The sequence below is a fragment of the Bos taurus genome, chromosome 7 (assembly GCF_002263795.3).
Source record: "Bos taurus isolate L1 Dominette 01449 registration number 42190680 breed Hereford chromosome 7, ARS-UCD2.0, whole genome shotgun sequence".
Lineage (NCBI taxonomy): Eukaryota > Metazoa > Chordata > Mammalia > Artiodactyla > Bovidae > Bos > Bos taurus.
The window spans coordinates 78,715,232-78,728,304 of record NC_037334.1 but is presented as its reverse complement, the minus strand read 5'-3'; the positions used below and the strand labels follow the sequence as shown (position 1 = coordinate 78,728,304).

Below are 13,073 nucleotides of genomic sequence, written 5' to 3'. Positions count from 1 at the left end.
TTTTTTAATGTATTACACTCTTATGAGGTATGACTACTGTGCTCTGTGTTTTATATAATATACCCCTCACTGTAACAATCTGAAGTAAGCAATTTTATCTCCATTTGACAGAAACAGAAACTGGGGTTTGGAGAACAGAAGCAACTGGGATACACAGAGCTGGCTTGATCTTCAAACACAGAGCTGTCTGACTCTAGAAGCTATGCTTTACGCCACCATCTTCTGCTACTGCCCATGCACAGAACTCTCATTCCACTGGCCTCTCAAGCTCTTAAATGGAGCAGTCTTCACAAAAGAAAGTGGTTGATCATGAATCCAAGAAATTCTTACTTAAATATACATTATATATATTTAAAACTGCATCAAATTATATACAGTATAAACTTACAAAAATAGAAAATGGTGAGATAAGCATGAAATGTCATATTATTATATATATGCTGTTTCTCAAATATATTGAGAGTAGTCATTATTATTTTTATCTATATTGAATATATTAGTATTATTTTGACAAACAGGCATTGTATTTTTTTAATGTTTGATTAGAATTTGGAGAATGAGGAGACAGTTATATTTGGATGTTAGGAAAACAAAGGCTTTGTTTGTGGATTGACTCCTTTAATACTTTTTCTATTTGTTGTTTGTTCCTGTATTTGAGTCTCGAAGTACAGGAATATTATTATCATCCTGGGCTTCCCAGGTGGCTCTAGTGGTAAAGAACCCACCTGCCAATGTAGGAGACATAAGAGATGCAGGTTTGATCCCTCAGTCCGGAAGATACCCTGGAGGAGAGAATGGCAACCAATTTCAGTGTTCTTGCCTGGAGAATCTCATGGACAGAAGAACCTGGCAGGCTACAGTCCTCGAGGGGGCAGAGTGAGACACAACTGAAGTGACTTGGCACACGTCATCATGGTGTTTTTTAGTATATATTCTAGTGAGGGCAAAGTGAATATGCAGTTTGTGTTACAGTGATTCACAGGTCTAGTTTCAAGTTCAGTTTTGTTTTGTTTTTTAATTCCTAACATGTGTTCTTAATCATTGTCATTGATAAAAAGGAAACCTCACAGGTCACTGACTGTGCTTACTAAATCATGATATTCATTTTTCAATCTCATCCACCAATTATGTAAGGGTAATTTTTTGGCTTAAGTGTAGCTCATAAATTTCAGTCTTCTTTAATGTCATTCAGCTATTCCTGCAAACTAGCAATGAAGTGTTATTTTTATTAAAATGTAAAGATTAGTTAAAAATTCAACTTAAAAACACTATTTGGAGGGTTAAAATAGGTTTGAAAAAAGGCTATTTCCAAATTTTCAAGTGCTCAGACATGAGTGTTTTGGGTTGTATTCTGTTTGTTTTTAATGTGACATGCATTGTTTTTGGCAATGAAATGGCCTTTCAATGTAAAGTTTTCCAAACATTGTATTTTAAAATGCTTTTCCACAGCATAAGTTTTTAAAAATATGCACTTCTTTCACACTCATTGCGAAAATATTATCAGAGACTGTTTAAGTGTGCCTTTTTCAAATATATACTTACTAATTAGCACACTAACATGTAACTCATCTTTGAGTTCAATAATACTTTTAAGAACTTTGACAAGAGAGAATCTGAGAATCTCTATGAGGGACAAAAGTCTTTATAATCAATCTCCATTTCATTGTATGGTAGACAAAGACTCATCTTTAATAGTTTGCTTTTATAAAATTAGCTATATTGTTGATAACCTGTATTAAAATAGGGATTTTTCGTTTACCCCTCAATGAGCTGGTGTATGAACTTCATATCTGATGCCTTTTCCACAATCTTAATCTGGTAATCTTTTCTATTCTAGTCAACAAGGCTAGCCATCAATATTCCACTTACTGAAATAATCCTATAGTTTTCTGCAAAACATAGTTTGTATTAGAGAAGCTGTGTGATAGAAAAATAACTTCATGGGAACACCTTTCTTTATATTGACTTAAAAATATTATATTTGTATATATTGTGGAATAAAAATTAGGTAATTACATTATTTGAAAAAATTATAAATCTGAATATTTATTCAACTGCATAGATAAATTCCACATTCCATAATTCAAAATGATGGTTGTATCTCCAACTATTTATTCATATTTTCTATGCATTTTACAGTATTTATTAACAAATATATTTCAGTTTGTGTTCTATATTATTTTTTTATGTTATTTCAGTTATTTCTGCAGTAGCAGAAAGAACAAATATGTGGCTTTTTAATTCTTGCTATTAAGAAACCTTAAAATAGACTCCTACATATAATCATTAAGTATAATACAATTTTGTTAAGTACTGGAATAAGCACTGTGTGCCTTTTAATATCCTGGAAACAACTCTATAGAGTTTGCCTTCAAGTTCCACATGGTTAGTTTTTAAATGTCTTGTTAATTGTGATGGCTTCATTCTACATTAGCTAATGTTTCAAGGCACAGCCCACACTTGGTGCAAAGTTGATCCTAGACAAAAATAAATATAAATCCTTACATCAGATATTATTCTTGATAAATTCAATTTGTGGGCACCAACTTTTCAGTCAAATGTGATTAGATGGTCATTACTGGCGTGTTTGTATTTTACCTCATTTTGCGGCTTTTGAAGATGATATTCTAAAACAGGAAGTGTCAGTTCTTTCATTTTCAATTGCTCACTTATGTTTCTATCATTAGTGTTTTGCTATCATCAATCTGCAGTTTCTCTGTAAGAATCTGTTTAGTTAAAAATTGGCAATATATTCTGCAAATCCATTTAACAAAGCATATGTAAAAAGCAATAATATGTCTCAATATGTTCAAGGAAGAAAAAGGAGTGGGGGACCTCTGTCAACAGCCCATTATGTAGGTTTCCCACTCTGCCCCATGGATATATCATAGCAATTTTTATATAAAGTTATTAAAGTTAATTCCATGTCTAATGTTCATCTAAAAAGAAAACATAATGTCTAATATTTCTTTTCTATAACTTGGGATAAATGCAGCCACCTTTATATGTCAATTATATTATCCCATACCTAGCTTAAGGGGCTCAAACCCAGGGTGAAGTTCACTCATTCACTCATTCAACAAGTGTTTATTCATGCCAGGCATAATGTGAATCCCTGGGAATACTGAAGCATTAGATGAAAGAGGGTCCATTTCATGGAACTTACCATTTAAGCAGATGAAAAGACAATTAAGTTAAAAGGCATGTATATACATATATATACATATGTGTGTAATATATTATAATTAGTGACCTGATGGAAATGAACATGAGTGTGAGTACAGATACAATTTAGATGATGAGATCAAAGAAGATGTCTTTGAGGAGACTTGTAAGATGAGAAGATAATATTGGGAAGAGTTGGAAGAACATGACTCTAACAGCTAATACAGTTAGATCAAACTAGGAAAGGGAAGGAGCTTCGCTGGTGGCTCAGACAATAAAGAATCTGCCTGCAGCACAAGAGACCAGGATTAGATCCCTGAGTTGGGAAGATCTCCTAGAGAAAGGAATGGCTACCCACTCCAGTATTCTTACCTGAAGAATTCCAAGGACAGAGAAGCCTGGGGGGCTACAATCCATTGGGTTGAAAAGAGTTGGAAAAAGGGATCAATTGTAAAAAGTGGAAAAAGCTGGGAAAAAAGAGATCAGTTGGAAAAATTGTCAAGATCAATGTTTCTAAAGATACAGCTTTAGGTGTAGTGAGGCATTAGAACAATGGAACATCTATCTGCAAGCCAGTGGCTGGATCCAAGGAGGGCAGCAAGAGGTGTCTGCAGTGAGGGCAGTGGGGACCCTCTTGTAACACCATTGAAACTAAAAGGAAAAATGAAATCCGGATGGCTTGCAATTGCTGTAAAAACTATTTCAGAAGCCCTATTAGAAAAGCCTGGGACCTTCTAAAACACTTGTGGTAGCTTTAGTGGGGATGAGTGCATGCTCTATCATTCAGTTGTGTCCGACTCTTTGCGATCCCATGGATTGCAGCCCCTCAGCCCCCAACCCATGCTCCTCTGTCTATGAGATTTCTCAGACAAGAATACTGAAGTGGGTTGCCATTTACTACTTCAGGGTATCTTCCCAACCCAGAGATCAAATTTGCGTCTCCTGCACTTCCTGCATTGGCTGGTGGATTCTTTACCACTGAGCCACCTGGGAAGCCCCTTTGGTGAGGATAAAGAGGTCTAATGAGATAGCAAAAGTGGGTAGGGATAAATGGAAAATAATACAAAGTAAAGTGAAAGGTTATAAGCAATAGTTATTTCCTATTTATTGACATCAGAACAGACAAGACATTATCCTGGATGTTTGACAAAGTTGGGTTTAAATGCCAACTCTGCCACTTGCTACCTGGATTATCCTGAGAAATTTTCTTCATCTCTCTTGAGTGTCAGTTTAATATATCTATAAAATATGAATAAAGACAGTGTCTGCCCACATAGGTTGGGTGGTATATGTGTGATTAGTTAATGCATGTGGTACTTAACACAATGTTTGGTGCTTATAAGGACTTGATAAATTTTAGCTATCTGAATTCTTCTTTCATGGGAACACGAAATACTTTTTGTCACTTGGAAACCTAAGAGACAGCAGGCATCAGAGTACAGGGATCCATTCTTTCAGTGTTAGCAATCTTATTCTGCAAGTAAGAAGACATTGTTTTACCGATTGAGTCATCCCTTTTGGAAGTAGAATATTGTAATCACAGAACAAAAAGTACCAAGTCACTGGGGGAAAAAGAACACCCACAGCTACCATTTATAGTTTGTTAAAGGAACTGCTGCCCTCATTTACAAATACATTAATAAATAGTTAATGAAATTTCTCTTTTATTTGGTGACGCTGTATTCCATTGACCTTTCCCAGCTTTAGGAATGATAGTGCTAAAAACAATGTGTTTCAAAGGCAATAAAGGGGTGAAGAATGGGCATGGGTTATAAATAAGCACATACACAGATGGTTTAATTTTAGAGAAATGGGACTCTCCTTAACTAGACTTTCTCTCTCTTGCCAACTAACATGCCCCAAATCTACTACTGGATCTCATCATTTCATCTATTCTTTAACAATTTACCATCTTTTTTTAAAAAAATTTTTTAAAGAGACATAATAGAGTGTTCAGCCAAAACTTTAATAAATGGAAATTTACTGATCATCTTGTTGGCTTAGAAAAACATAACATGACCTCATAGAAATGGGAAAGATGAGCAGAGAGGTGCCAGGAAGGGCAAGAGATATTATGAGGGAACATATTTCTGATTGTATCCACCTTTCCATTTGGGAAAACATAAGAAGGCTGCCAGCAATGACTTATATTTTGGATACCCAAAACCATTTACCTCAGTTTCTTCTCAAGAAGAAATACTACCTAGAACATCTATTAAAGTAGACCACAGTCCCCATAGGCCCCAATGTTGCATCCCCTTGAACAGAGCAACTTGAAATTTTCTTGGACATTTATTTATATAGAATTTAAATAATGATAAACTGTTTTACAAAATGACTTATTCTTTTGCTTTGACCTTCTGAGACTCTATCTTGAACAGGATACTGCCCTCCCCTTTTATAACAAGGTGGAAGGCATATTACAATTTTATTTAAAAGTAACATTTGTCAGTTCATAAAACATTTGTCAGTTCACACACACACACAAAAATAATAAGCAAAGTACACTTCTATGCTATAAGTACTTACTGTGGCAGCTATGCGTCCTCACTTAAGACAATTTGTGGGCTTACAGAAAAGACCATCTTTTGTGAAAACTACACACCCAGTGGACAACATTCAGAATAACCTATTAATTTTTAAAATCACTAATGCACAGTTGTAGACTTTTCTTTTGGTAGTAATAGTAAAGCAGAATTAGAGGCACTAGCATTATACATTTCAAGAACTTTTATTTCAAGAGTTCTAGGTGAGATTGGTCCTATTATTACTAATACTTTAATATTAAACAAACTGGCTCCAGGGTCTGATGAGGTAGAGGAAGCACACTCCACCCTACCGGTCACACTGTATATATTCTCAACATAGCTGTACACAATTTGTGTATATGTGTATGTATGTTAGTCGCTCAGTCGTGTCTGACTCTTTGCAACCCCATGGACTGCAGCCTGCTAGGCTCCCTGTCCATGGGATTTCCCAGGCATTAACAGTGAAGTAGGGTGCCATGTCCTCCTCCAGGCGATCTCCCCAAGCCAGGGATTGAACCCAGTTCTCCTGCATTACAGTCAGATTCTTCACTATCTCAGCTGCCCAGGAAGCCCTGTACAACCTCTATATAGCTACAAAACCTGACAGCATACAAGGAGCAACTAACTGAAGACTCAGAAAAATAAAGAGCGGCAAGCAGATTGGGGAAGAACACAAGAATTCATTAATACTCCTGAACTGGCAATGAGCTTACTGACAATTTTTCCTTTTCTTTCAACCTAACCGATCTCAATGTAATCTGAGAACTAAAAGTGGTAACTGAGTTCCTTCTCATTTTGCTCGAAGAGTAGAAAGAATTTCCAAACACTCAGAGAGAGGGCAGAAAGGATCTTTTTTTTTTTTTTTTTTTGCTTTTACTGTTTCTCCATTTCTTCACGCTGCTGAAGCCCCCAGGAAATCCTGCACTAGCAGCAGGAGTGGAAGACAGGGACCCTGCCGGAGACAAAACTCAAAGAGAGGAACACGTTTCTCTCTATTTTATGAAATTATAGTTCCAAGAGACTGGGGAGAAGGTTCCGTCTCTCTCTCTTTCCTACAAAGCAACTTGGTCTCGGATGTAGACACAATCACAGCAGTGCACACCAAGGTTGGACACTGGGTTGCTAAAGCCCCAGCATTCTGGATGGAGAACTGAAAAGGAGCACTCCAGAGAACTGCTAAATACAGGGGAGATCAAATGAAAGTAGTTTAGGATAATAGCCCCATGAACTTTGTTATGAACTGTATGGATTAGATTCTAACCAGCACATTGAATAATTTTGGAGCTGAATGAATAGATCACTGCCCAGATCCCAGACTGGTCACTATGTGGCACACACGTGGAACAGATCTGAATAGCACTACAAAGGATTTGAACACTGAACTGACACTGTGGCTACAGCCCAAAGAAGGCACATTATGACTTGCAAGTTGAATCTAAACTGGTCAAACAAAAGTGTAAACATTCTCCTTATACTTTAACAGACTCAAAATTTCATAATATTCAAAATGTCCAGGACTCAAAAAACTCTCAACTTATATGGGAAAAGACAATTAACAGATATTGATGCTCAGATGAGAAAAATGTCACAATTATCTGATAAAGAATTTAAAACATAAAACTGCTTTAATGAACAACTGCAAATACACTTAAAGCAAACAGAAAAACAGAAAGTCTCCTCAGAGAAAAAGATAATACAAAAAAAGAATTAATTAGACTAATGAACTTAAAAAAATATAATCAATGAAATTATAAACTCACTGGATGGGCTCATTAGCAAAATAGAGATAACAGAGCATTCAGTGAATTTGAATATAGAACAATAGAAATCATCCAATCTGTACAACAAAAAGAAAAAAAAAGGAGAGTCTTAGGGACTTGTGGGACAATAACAGAATGTCTATTATTGTCTCTCATAGAAGAGAAAGAATGAAGTACCAAGAACATTTTGAAGAAATAATAGCTAGAAACTTTTCAAGTTGGTGAAATACATAAATCTACAGATATAAGAAGTTCAACAAATCTCAGACAAGAAAAAAAAAAAAATCAATGCCTCAAAACATAATTGCTAAAAACAAAAGACAAAAAGAAAATCCACAAAACAAACAAAAACATGGAAAAACAACATATTCCCTATGAGAGAAAAATTATTTGAATGATAGTAGATTTCTTTTCAGAAACCATGGGACCAGAACAAAGTTTCACAGCAATTTTAAAGTGCTGAATGAAAAATACTGTGAACCTAGAGATTTACACCATGAAAATATCCTTCAGAAATGAAGAGCAAAACAAAACAAAGCTTTATCAGACGAAGGAAAACTAAAGAATCCATTGCCAGCAAATTTGCTCTGAAGTTGAGCAAATAATATTGGAAAGACAGAGTGACTTGATTTTAACCACTGGATGATTCTCTTTCTTTTCTTCTCAGTTATATTTCACCCTTTCAATAAGCATTAATTTATACCTCTGGAGCTCAGTAAACACTAATCTGACATGGTAGAGGCCAGTGACCTGCATTTATTCCTCAGGTGGAACTTTCAGTCAATAACATATATAGATATATGCCATTTATACCTGTATAAATACAGATATAAGTATTTATATAGGCATGTAAAACTGAATGGACTTTTTAAAAATGATAATCAATTTTGAGTTTCTTATAATAACAAAAAAATTAGAGAAGATTTTTTGGAATAATTATCAAAGAGAAGGATTTGAATACATTTAGGGGCTTCCCTGGGTCGCACAGAGTTGGACATGACTGAAGTGACTTAGCAGCAGCAGCAGCAGCTGGTGGCTCAGTTGGTAAAGAATCTCCCTGCAAGGCAGGAGTCTGCTTGCAATGCAGGAAACATGGGTTCAAGCCCTGTGTCAGGAAGATCCTCTGAAGAAGGAAATGGCAACCCACTCTAGTATTCTTGACTGGAGAATCCCATGGACAGAGGAGCCTGGTGGGCTACAGTCCATGGGGTTGCAAGAATCAGACATGACTAAACCACCACCAGGGGAATATAAAAAAAGTAGTACTTTTCAGGAATGGTTTTCTTGTTATTAACTAAAAATAAAGCAATGTTATCTTAATAGTCAAAAAATCTGAATTACTCCATTCTGAACCCCACCAGAGTCCCCCAGGTCCCTTCATCTCTCTGGAATTAGAAAATCTAGAGAATCCATCTTTAAGGCTAAGTCTAATTTCCTTGCACAGATATCACTGGTTTTAAGGTCTACACATGTGCTTGAGTGTTTTCAGCCATGATTTATCAGCTAAAGATAAAAATCATGGAGAAAGAGAGATCTGGGTTTATCTTCGTAATATTTTAATGTTTGTAGATATCTGAAAATTGAACTTATACATGTTGGCCCTCCCCTAGACTAACATTTCTAAAGAGCAGGAATTCTCAACCAAAAACTAAGCTTCAGCAATAACAGCCTTCTTGATAAATCCTCCTATCTCTCCGGGTGACTATTTATTTTTTAAAGCACACCCTATATGAAAATCTGTTCTTTTTCTTGATTCATTTACAGTCAGCTTAAGAATTTCTTCTCCATCTGCTTTTATTCCTTGTTTTAGTTTAAAAGGAAGAGCTGTCTAAACTCAATGGATCAATAGACAGCAGCGTACACTAATGCATTCATTAGGATGTTAAAATCTTATTTCCTGTTAGTCAGCATGGCTCACCTGGATTTTCACATTGGCTCTAAGGACATTTTACAGCTAATCTTTCTCTGGAACGTTTTACTTGTTGAGAATTTTGCATTGATGAAGGTACGGGAAAGTGACTTGACCATTAACTGCAAAAGTTTCAGAGTGATCACTTCTGTTCTTACCTGTACAGCAGGCATAACGATAGACAAATATTTCCTTGAATATTAAGGGCATAATAAAAATCCTATGTTTCAGTACAGACTTCTCAGCCAAATGTGGCAATGAGAAATAAACATATGAATAGATACTGAGATTTCATTGCTTTTGAGCAAAACTGAAGAATTGGCTGTCTTACTTTAGAAAGGTTTTATAATGATCAAGACCTTTTGGAGTGATTTAAAACTGTTTATATAATCCTGCTGATAAGATCTGCTTTTGGTTTTTCTCTTTAAGCAGCATGACAAAGCAGGCTGTCTTTTCAATGACTTGTCAGGGAGCAGGACCCAGAAAGAAAAGTTGAACTCAGCCCACACCACTGAGAGCAAGAAGCCAGGAGACAACTGCTGGTGTTGGTCTGCTCTGCAGCTCCCACTGGTGACGATGTCTTTTTAGCCTTATTCTCAGATCAAGTGGGGAATTACAAACATATTAATGCCCGCCAGTCAAATACTTGCCAAGAAAACAGATGGCCGATACCACTAAGCAACCTTGACCTGTGGTCACCTGCTCTGTCAATCAAACACAGGAGCTCTCCTCTGGGGAAAACACTGTCTTCTGTGCAACACAGCATGTTTGATGATCATTGCAGATTTAATAAAACACACAGTCCATGCAGCAAACACGGACACAGCATCTTCCCTCATATGAACTAAAGCACCAGTGTGCTACATAAATTCCCTAAAGTCTTCAACTGCTTCCACATAAACAGTGGACAGAAAATGGAACACTGCTGAGCCAGAATTAACAATTGCATATTCAACATATGAAATCAAACAAATCTCTATGTGGGGGCTGACCACACAAGTGTCCTCCTGAATCAGAGGAAACAGCCACTGTCTAGAGATTAAATGTGTTATTGACCAATGTGCACGGATGGATCCATTAGGTGTGAAAATCCTATAGATATTTCAGAGCACATTTGCCATTTGGTGGTAAAGAAGAGAGTGCTCTTACCAATGCTAAAACTCCATGAGCAAAAATGCTAACATAAAGAAGATATCCAAATAGATATATGGATAGTGACTGAGAGCCCAGTCATGAAGCTCTATCAAGAGGTCATTAGGGACATTCTTGCTGGGATGGGCTATGTACCTATGAGGTGTGTGTATGGGGATTTGTTAGCCTAAAAGTGAGTATCACAAAGATTCAATGGCTTAGAGGCAAAGAGGTCAGGCTTCCAGTGCTTACTCTGGGCCCCATTCCTAACAGATGAAATTGTGGGAAGTAATTTAGCACAGTTAGCAAGAACTTGGGCTCTTGATGTAAGATGAACCTGGGCTTGAGCCCTACCACTTCCACTTATTACCTCCATAGCCTTGGTTCATATTACATAAACTCTCTGCCTCAGTTTCTTCATCAGTCAAATGAAGACAGTAATACTTTTTCCAAGGCATTATTGTGATCATGAAACGCAATACAATATGTTAAGCTCTTAGCACAATACCTGGTATAGACCAAGATTCATTAAATGTTAGCTATTATTAATAAATGTTCATCATTACTGTTAATAGTTAACTAAATCTTGGGAAAATAACTTATGCATTCTGAGCCTATTTTCTCATCTGTGGAAAAAGAAATTGGAATAGATTATTATAATAAAGTGCTTCCAGCTCTGAGATTCCATAGATATGGCACTCCAATTTATTGCTGGTAAATATAGATGCCTCCTACAGACATATAATAGGATACTAATGTATTGTGAAGCATAAAATTGTTTAAGCTGACATTTTATTTCCTAAAAGGTCCAAGGCATGAACTCATTAAATCCTTCCCACAACTCTGCGTGTCGAGAAGAGATGAGGAAACTGAGGCCCACACAGGCTAGGGGGCTGCCCGGTGGCCACAGAATTTCCAGGACTAAAAACGGAAGTCCGGAAGCGACAGGACAGAGAAAGCAAAGTGAGGGCAAGAGGTGGGAGGTGAGCTTGTCAGAGCACCTGGCAGAACAGGCAGCCATGACAGTGCGCCACTAGGGCTGCAAGATCACGACTGCAAGATGCCAGTACTCCCTGTGAAATGACAGAAACCCAGGCTCAGCAGCCAAGGGGAAGGAGAGGAGGAGGGAAGCCGGGTTAATTTATTTAACATAAATAATGTATTCCTTAATTATCTGCCACATGATTAAGTAATACTGATGTAAATAATTGAAATCAAGGGAAGGGGAGGACATCATGTGTAGGGAGCTCTGTTTTTAAAAACGTACTTGCAAGGCAGAGGGCAATGTGGATTTCAAAGAATGACTTCCTTAGGCCATTCATTCATGGGCACCATGAATGTCACCATGTGCCAGGCAGTGCGTAAGACTGGGAATACAACAAGCTGAGTTCTCTACTTAGAGAAGTACAGAGTCTCATGAGGAAGCCGGCTACATAACCGAAAAAAGATATTGTACACTGTTATTCAGTCCTATGGGGGAACCGAGGAGAGAACAATCGATTGCCAGGAAGGTTAACTAAGGATGGGCTCTAGTTGGAGCTCAAAACAGAAGAAATAGAAGAGTTAAATGTCTGGGAGATAGAGTGGGAGGGAGGCTTGCCACAGTTCCTTTGGAATTAGATATTATTAGTAATTCAAAAGGGGGCTTCCTTGGTGGTGCAAGTGACAAAGCACCCGCCTGCCAACACGGGAGACGTGAGACATGGGTTCGATCCCAAGGTGGGGAAGATCCCCTGAAGGAGGGTGTGGCAACCCATTCCAGCATTCTTGCCTGAAGAATCCCAGGGACAGTAGAGCCTGGCAGGCTATAGTCCAAAGGGTAGCAAAGAGTCAGACACAACTGAAGTGACTCTTCATGCATGCATGCACTGATTCAAGAGCGATTCAAGAGAGAGAGACACAGATAGAAACAGACAGAGAGAGCGATCCTGAGAGAAGAATTGAAATTTGACCTCTTCTATATTGTTGTGATAGTAACAAATATAGTGTTCTTAGTAATTTTTAGCACAGCCTTTTAAGGAATGATAACTCCAAGATGCAGCCCACTGAGCAAAAGCAAAGTTCAATTTGACAATACAGGAGTATGATATTAGGAGAGCCTGTCTTCAGAGACAAACTTCTTGTGTTTGTTTCCACGTCTCAGTAACTGGGAGACGTCAAGCAGTTCAGTTTTACCTCTCCTAAGCTCTAGTTTCTTCATGTATAAAAGGAAGGTAACAGTAATACTAATAATGTCTACTTTGTAAACTTTAAATGAAATAATGAATACATTGAGGTTAACACAGAGAGTGAGAAAAGGCAAGTGATCCACCATGCTTGCCTGTTGTTATTAGCAGCGTCGCTATCAACTCCTATATTTAGAGGAGCATAGATGCCTCAGAACATCCAGGGGTCTGATAAAAATCAACAACCTTTTTGAGACTGAAATCATCTTCCAATGTTGAGAGAAATTCACATTATAATATCATATATGCAATACCATATGCAATGGTATGGTATTATTTATGAAATTTATGGAGTCGTTACATTTTAAAAGTATAGAATTTCAGATTGTTGAGAACAAGGACTTGACTAGGCTTT

The 13,073-nt window shown here is 37.2% G+C and overlaps 1 long non-coding RNA gene across 1 annotated transcript in view; it reads right to left on the bottom strand.

Annotated features, from left to right (window-relative positions):
• The window catches only part of LOC132345838 (uncharacterized), a 707,158-nt gene that overhangs the window by 100,650 nt on the left and 593,435 nt on the right, over positions 1-13,073 (bottom strand). The window lies entirely within an intron of this gene.